The sequence below is a fragment of the Dioscorea cayenensis genome, chromosome 11 (assembly GCF_009730915.1).
Source record: "Dioscorea cayenensis subsp. rotundata cultivar TDr96_F1 chromosome 11, TDr96_F1_v2_PseudoChromosome.rev07_lg8_w22 25.fasta, whole genome shotgun sequence".
NCBI classification, from domain to species: Eukaryota; Viridiplantae; Streptophyta; class Magnoliopsida; order Dioscoreales; family Dioscoreaceae; genus Dioscorea; species Dioscorea cayenensis.
This window is the reverse complement of record NC_052481.1, coordinates 18393982-18400945: the sequence shown is the minus strand read 5'-3', so window position 1 is coordinate 18400945 and position 6964 is coordinate 18393982.

The following is a 6964-nucleotide window of genomic DNA, read 5'->3' as shown; positions in this document are numbered from 1 at the left end:
GTGAAGGGCTGATGTTACTGCAAGATTATTTATTTCTAATTGACTTTTATATGTTGGTAAACAGATCATATAGTATCTAATGAGTGTTTTGTGAAACTAAATAATGTCCTAGTTTTGTGAAGACATTTATCTTATTGTAAGAATTTATCTCATTTTACAACCATATTGTTCTTATATTAAATATATCTTGTATTTTTTTACCAAGTTTACATGGAAATACTCATATGAAATAGTTAATGTATGTTGAGTGATAACAAGTAGATCTACCATTTTATACTTGATTGTCAAAAAATATTAAACAGAGTTCAAGTTTTTTTCAAACAAAAAACATCAACAACTAGATAGCTGGAGTCAGATTAGTGCCGATAGTAGAATTTTTCATCATATACAAAACATGTTAGAATAACTATCAATATGCATCAGGTGGGGCTTCACAAGTGTCGCTTTATAGCATCGCTCGCATTTAAAGGGACTTGAGCTACATTGTCTTCACTGTTTGGTGGTCCTGTCAGTAATGCGACCTCACCTTTATCATCCATCATAGCCACTTCTGTTGTTGCATTGGGGTCATCGATCGCTTTACTTGTAGTTAGCTCGACCATTGTGGGTGGGTCTTCTAAGAGTCCTTTATTTGTGTGATCCTCATCAATACTGGCTACGGAGTGATCTTTCTTCATCGACATTTGGCACAAACCGTCAGCCAATATATGCACTGCATATTGCAGGCGAACATAGGCAGCATCATTAGTGATAAAAAATGGAGTTGCTCTCCCTTGAGTATTTGTTCCATGAATCTCATAAGGTAAACAAATTAATCAATGCTATCTTCCTTTTGTTGTAGGCATTCTCGCACATGTGACATTGGGTAGGAGCTTGTGTTAGCGATGCTCAACTTAAGCCGCAAATAATCTTTGAAGAGTGCACGCTGCAAAATCAATGGAAAAAATAAGGATGAAGTAAACAAGAAATTTATTAAATATAAATATCTAAATAAAAACCATACCATAGCACATGCCAATTGGTCATATATCGGGCTATTTACTTATGAATAGTGAAGATACTCCTTCCCTGTCCTTGTCGAGAATGAGTAGATGGTAGTGCTTTGTGCAACACAATTGGCATGAGCACTATTTCGACTATTGGGTAGTCATCTAATGTGGGGCAGAGATGTTGTAAACACCATCGGATGAACGGGCTGCTCGAGACAGAGCAAGTATCATTGGTCTAGTGATTGTGGCAGCCCTTTGTAAAGCGACGGAATTTCTTCAAGGATTCTAATAACATCGTGACGTAAGACGCCAACAACATCATCGGGGCACAAGTTGCTTACCTTCTAGGAAAGCAAACGGATGTGAATGGCATGTGTGCCCCCGTTCGTTGCTCCAAACATTGGTTCCGATAATTAAAATATGAAAAACAATTAATACGTATATGCTACGTAACAATAACATCAAATATTAAAAAGTTCATAAAACTTGTAAATGTTTAGCTTTCGAATATAAAAAACAAAGAAAGATACCATGCGTATCCGGTAATTGAACACAACACCACAAATACTATTAACAATTATGAAAATACCAACCAACTATTCCTATATTAATTATTTCTACGTAACTTTAAATCAAAAAAGGCATGCCATGTATAATGGACATACATGTATCATGAAAACAAAAAGCTTACTTGTCTCATGCGAGAATTTAGGAAAAATAGACACATTCACCGTTAGTATCTTGTCAAGGCGCAAACCCTCGATGACGCTTGTTTAGAGGAATTAAATTTACACGTGACGCTTTAATCAGTATTCTCTAGCGCACTGTCACTACATTGGCTGATTTTAGTTACTATCAATCGAGGGGGTCATTGCTAGAAACCCGCCTGCATCTTTCAAGGATGTGAGGACTCTATTATTTTCCCAACATCATCTATTGTTTCGCTATCTGCAACATTAAACTCAGATGATTTTTGTGTAGTTGTCTTTGTCTCTTTTTCTTTTGGATCAATTTTATCTTTCTTCGGGGATTCTGGGCACGTGGCATGCAGACTCGTGCTACTTCTTGCCCTTGCGACTCTTTGTGATAGGCTTCTCATATTGGGTCTCACTTTTTTTCCCTTCTGAACTTGGGGTTTTTTGTGGTTTATTAGAAACTTTCTTAACCTTCTTCGGAGGTGGGTCAAAGTCGGCTTCTTCTGATTGAGCAGGGCTTGTCTTGATTGCTTATGATGGCGCATCTTGATTTTCACCACGTGCGTCCACTCTTTCTTCAAGATTTTTGACCATTGTCCTAAGAGCTCTAATTTCATTCAACAACATTAACTGAAATTTGTCACCTTCCATATCGTTGTCCCTGGACTCGAGGAAAGGGAATGCATGCCAATCTTCAATCGGGCAAGACTCGATTGTATAGGTTGCGATCTGGGGTAAGAAGGCCTTTTCTTCACATGTTCCCTTATCTTTAGCCTATCTTGACTTACTAAAGCTTGATGCACGAGGGCTCGGTAGATGCCTCTGTGAATAAACCATTTGACCGATCCGTGGCTCAACTTTGTCCAAAAACCAATGAACTCTGATTTAGTCTCAAGCTTTCATCGGAGTTAATTCAAAGAACTTACAGGAACAACAAGTATTAGCAACAAAAAGGAAAATGGTTCGACAATATCAACATATGAAACATGAACAAATTGTCAAGTATTTGAAAATGACTGTATAGAAACCTACATGGTTTCTGAAATAAATGAGTATTTATATAAAATTATAAACGCTTCATCAAACGCTTAAATGGTTATTGTGTTTTATAAAGATATATTCTATACCTTATAACATAAAGCAATTTTATAAACACAATCATTAAATGTTGACCATTTACATTCCATTATGCATGAATTAAATGCTGGAATAGCAACTCCTATGAGTAATTCCAATCTAACATAAGTAAAATAATTATTTACCTGGCTTCCTTCCAGAGACTCAACCAAGGCCATGCACTACTTTTGTTTCATATAGCTATTTTGGCCATAGCTGAGAATTCGTGGTGTTCTTCCAAACCTCAATTTCTTCCTTGTTCTTGTTACCTCATAAAACCAAAGATTCTGAGCAATAACACATCCCTTTAGATATCCTGGCCCTTATTGTCTTCTCCTGCAACACTCGGCCGGAAGAGCAAATTGCCCGTAATATACACCAATAGTAACTTAATAAAACTTCTCTCCTTCTTGGCTTCTTTTCCTCTACTAACTTCATTAAAATTCGACTAGGCGCCCCTATCTTGGTCTCATCGCCTTTTGTGAAGTACTCTTCCTCAAGTGCACAACATTCCTTTATCTTTTTGAAATTTATGGCATCACCATCACAATGTAACCCTAGTATTAACGCCACATCCTCTCGTCCCTAAATTGCAAAATAACTATTACCCAACTTGAACATTTTTTTGTGCTTCCATCAAACACTTGTATAAGCATATCCAGAGACAGTCGCCCTTATGCTATGGGCTCCAAGTCCATGAAATGGCTAAAAAGGTGTCCGTCGGAGTATTTCCCAAAGTGTTTGTGTTGTCATCTTCTCTCTCAAATCCCTTATGGTAGACACGATTGGTGCCATGAAACATAGTCCATTCACATAATTTACGGACTTCTTGGCCATCTTCCTCTTACATGCACAACTCAAAAACATTTGATTTCAGTTCACACATTGCAAATGGTGCTAATTACATTACTAAAGTACTGAATCGAGCATTCATTATGTCATTGCATCGAAATTAAATTATAAGAAGCAAATTCGGAAAGTAAACAAAGAACATATAACTACATATTAAAAAGTGATTGCAAATGTTTTACATTATGTTGAACAGGAATGGTAATTTTCAGTGTAAAAATAGTAAAAATAATCACAGTCGCGTGAAACAAAAGAACATTCTCAGATTCCATCATTCAAATACAAAAAAAAAAATAAAGACGCCAACTTCACATTTACACTAAAAATTTTCAGGATTCCTATATTGTTCTAAACCCTAAGTACAAATTATATAAAAATAAAAACAAATCAACAAACCTTTGATTATCATTTACTCAAATTAGGGCATAAAAAAATATTTTTAACTAGTATTGCACGATCTTGAACTAAAAATTATTACACAACCTTGGATGGCTTCTGTGGCATCATACCTCTCGGCCCTTTGCTAATATAGAAATGTTCCACAAAAGGCTGGGCTTCTTCTTCGCTTTCTTTATTCAATCTTTTCCCTACCCACTTGTTCAGCCAGCGATGCAAGGTGCATGGAGAGAAGAGCACAAGACCATCCTCCTCCACGGTGATGTCTTCCCTTCCTCCGACGATGTCTTTTCTCTCGGGTGATATCTTTCTCCCAAAGTGAGGCCAAGCTCCAAAGTGTTGCCTTTGAACTAGGGGAGAAGAGGGATGATGGAATCGATGATGAGGGTTCCTGGAGATGAACGATTTGATGGGCATTGATTGGATCACGCCTCAAAAACTGCTTTTTCAAACTTTCACAAGGGCAAATTTGTAGCTTAACCTTCATTTTAACCTCGCTAACACCTTTTTGGACTATAAAAGTACAATTATCAAAAAAAGGAGGGACTTATTTGGGGATGTGAAGTAGTTCGTGGACTCTTGATCAACCCGACAACAATATATATGGTTTAATTACCGCATTGGTCCCTCTATTATAGTGAAAAGTGCCCTTTTAGTCCCCCTATTATTTTTGTCCTTCCGGGATCCCTCTATTTTTACCATTTAGTGAATATCGAGTCCTTCCCTCTTATATCATTTGTCCCTAGAAGGTCCCTAAGAGGGACTTTCATTTCACTAAACTGGTAAAAATGAAGGATCCCGTAGGACAAAAAAATAATAAGGGGACTGAAAAGGCACTTTCACTATAATAGAGGGGCCAATCTGGTAATTAAACCATATATATATATATGCAAAATTAACATTTTAATAATGTTTAATATACGAGCATTTATCATCTACGGGTGTTGTTGGTATTAACCGTTGGTTTTTAATCCAACGATTATACTATATACTCGTATAATAAATAATATTAATATGCTAATAACTAGTGTATAGTAAAAAGTAGGTCAATTTATGCACAATATATCAACAAATCTTAATTGTTTAACCAAATTTCTACAAGATCTACCGTAATTATAAAAATCAAAATAAAAAACTAATCAACCCTAGTTAATACTTACTGTAATTATCTAATCTGTATTGTGTTCAAATGTGGAGGAACGTCTAATATATATATAAAATAAAAAATGAAGATTATTTGTAGGAATGTGTTGTAATTTTCATGGATTTGAATTTTTTATTACGTGGTTTACACTGCAATGCAAGGGCTAAAGGGAAAATTACTGCTCACCCTCGTAATTTTCAAACTTCCTTTAAAACCCCTCCTACTTTTTACACACCCTGACAAACCTTTCTCCGCTAGTGTTTTAACTTCCTTTACCCCCTACTGCTCACTTCAAATGGGTCCATGTTGTGAAATCACTTTTTGCCCTTGAAAATGGTGGGAAAAAAAGCGCCAAATCACATAATGTTCAACCTTTTCAAGGGCTTTTTGCTTGGTTTCTGATAGACAATGCCTGAAGTTTGCATTACATCTTTGTTCTTCTTCTTATTTCTCCTCATTTGATTTGTTCAACTTCGGCCTCGCCGTTTTCAGTAATACGTGAGAATCTCTTCGCTAAGTCAATATCTGACTCATTCTCGTATGTGTTTACATGGGCTACTCATTTGTGGTAGTCCTGGGTGAAGTTTATCATACCCGAAATATATAAATCGGTTTCTCCAACAAAATGAAGTTGATTTCCATCGATTGGTCAAGTGCACTCCATCTTCAAATGAGTCAGAGTCGATTTTATTGTCGAGACAGAGCATGTGCCATTGTCGTCTTCGTTTGAAAACAAGTTCATTTCGTTGTAAAGTTCTTCTCGTTTATGGTTATCTATTTGTATATTTTTAAATAATCGCTTAACTATTTTGCTATTATCCTGCTTAAATATATTACCAATATGTTTTAATAATTGTCATCTCCGCTTAACTTTATCTTTACCCGTGATAACTATTCATATTAACGCAAATTCTCAAACGTCTCTCAGAAACGGTGATTTTTCGCTTGATCCGAATTGTTGGCAGAGTGGCACGTGCGCGGTGGCAAGATGTATCCCGTGCATAAGAATTAACGACATCATTAAGTCTTATGTACGGTAACATAAATATCCGAACACCCGCTCGCTGTCATCGGCCAATGCTCGGTCCACTCAGACGCTTAACTTTTTTTCTGACATGAAGCGCCACCGCTGTGGACTTCACACCATAAATAACAAGGAAGAACCCTTCCCATGGACAACCACTCCTCATCGTCCCCTCATCCTCCTCCTCCTCCTCCTCGCTCATCTCCGCTTCCCATAGATGATATTCGCCGGAGTCGACGTAAAAGTTCAAGATCAACTCTATCCCGAAAGGACGTCTCGTGATCCTCCTCATCTCGAGAACGATCGCTCGTCAATCATACAGCAAGTTAAACTATCTTTTCTGCCCAAGTCGAAATACCCGCATAATCGCCTCGAATGCGCAGGATTCTCCAAATGGTGGATGACCGGCAAGCAATTGCCGGCATTTCGACTGGTAAGAAAAGAAAGTTTTCACTTAGTCTGCATGATCATGAGGATTCTCTCAAAGGAGGGAGATCGTGAAACATCCTTTAAGACGGAGTTGATATTTATCACTTGATACTTTTTGTTACCGCTTAAGAGCCTTTCCACGCTGCTGTACAACTATTACTTTCGTCAGATAACTATCGTGGATCTTCGCTAAGTCGACCCATGCACATCGATTAATAGACGCTACGATGTGTTTTGTTTAACCTTTAATGTTCTACGCCAGTGTGTTCAGTTGATGCGCATGTTATGCAAACCGTGAGTATCTCGGCGTATGTACACTGGT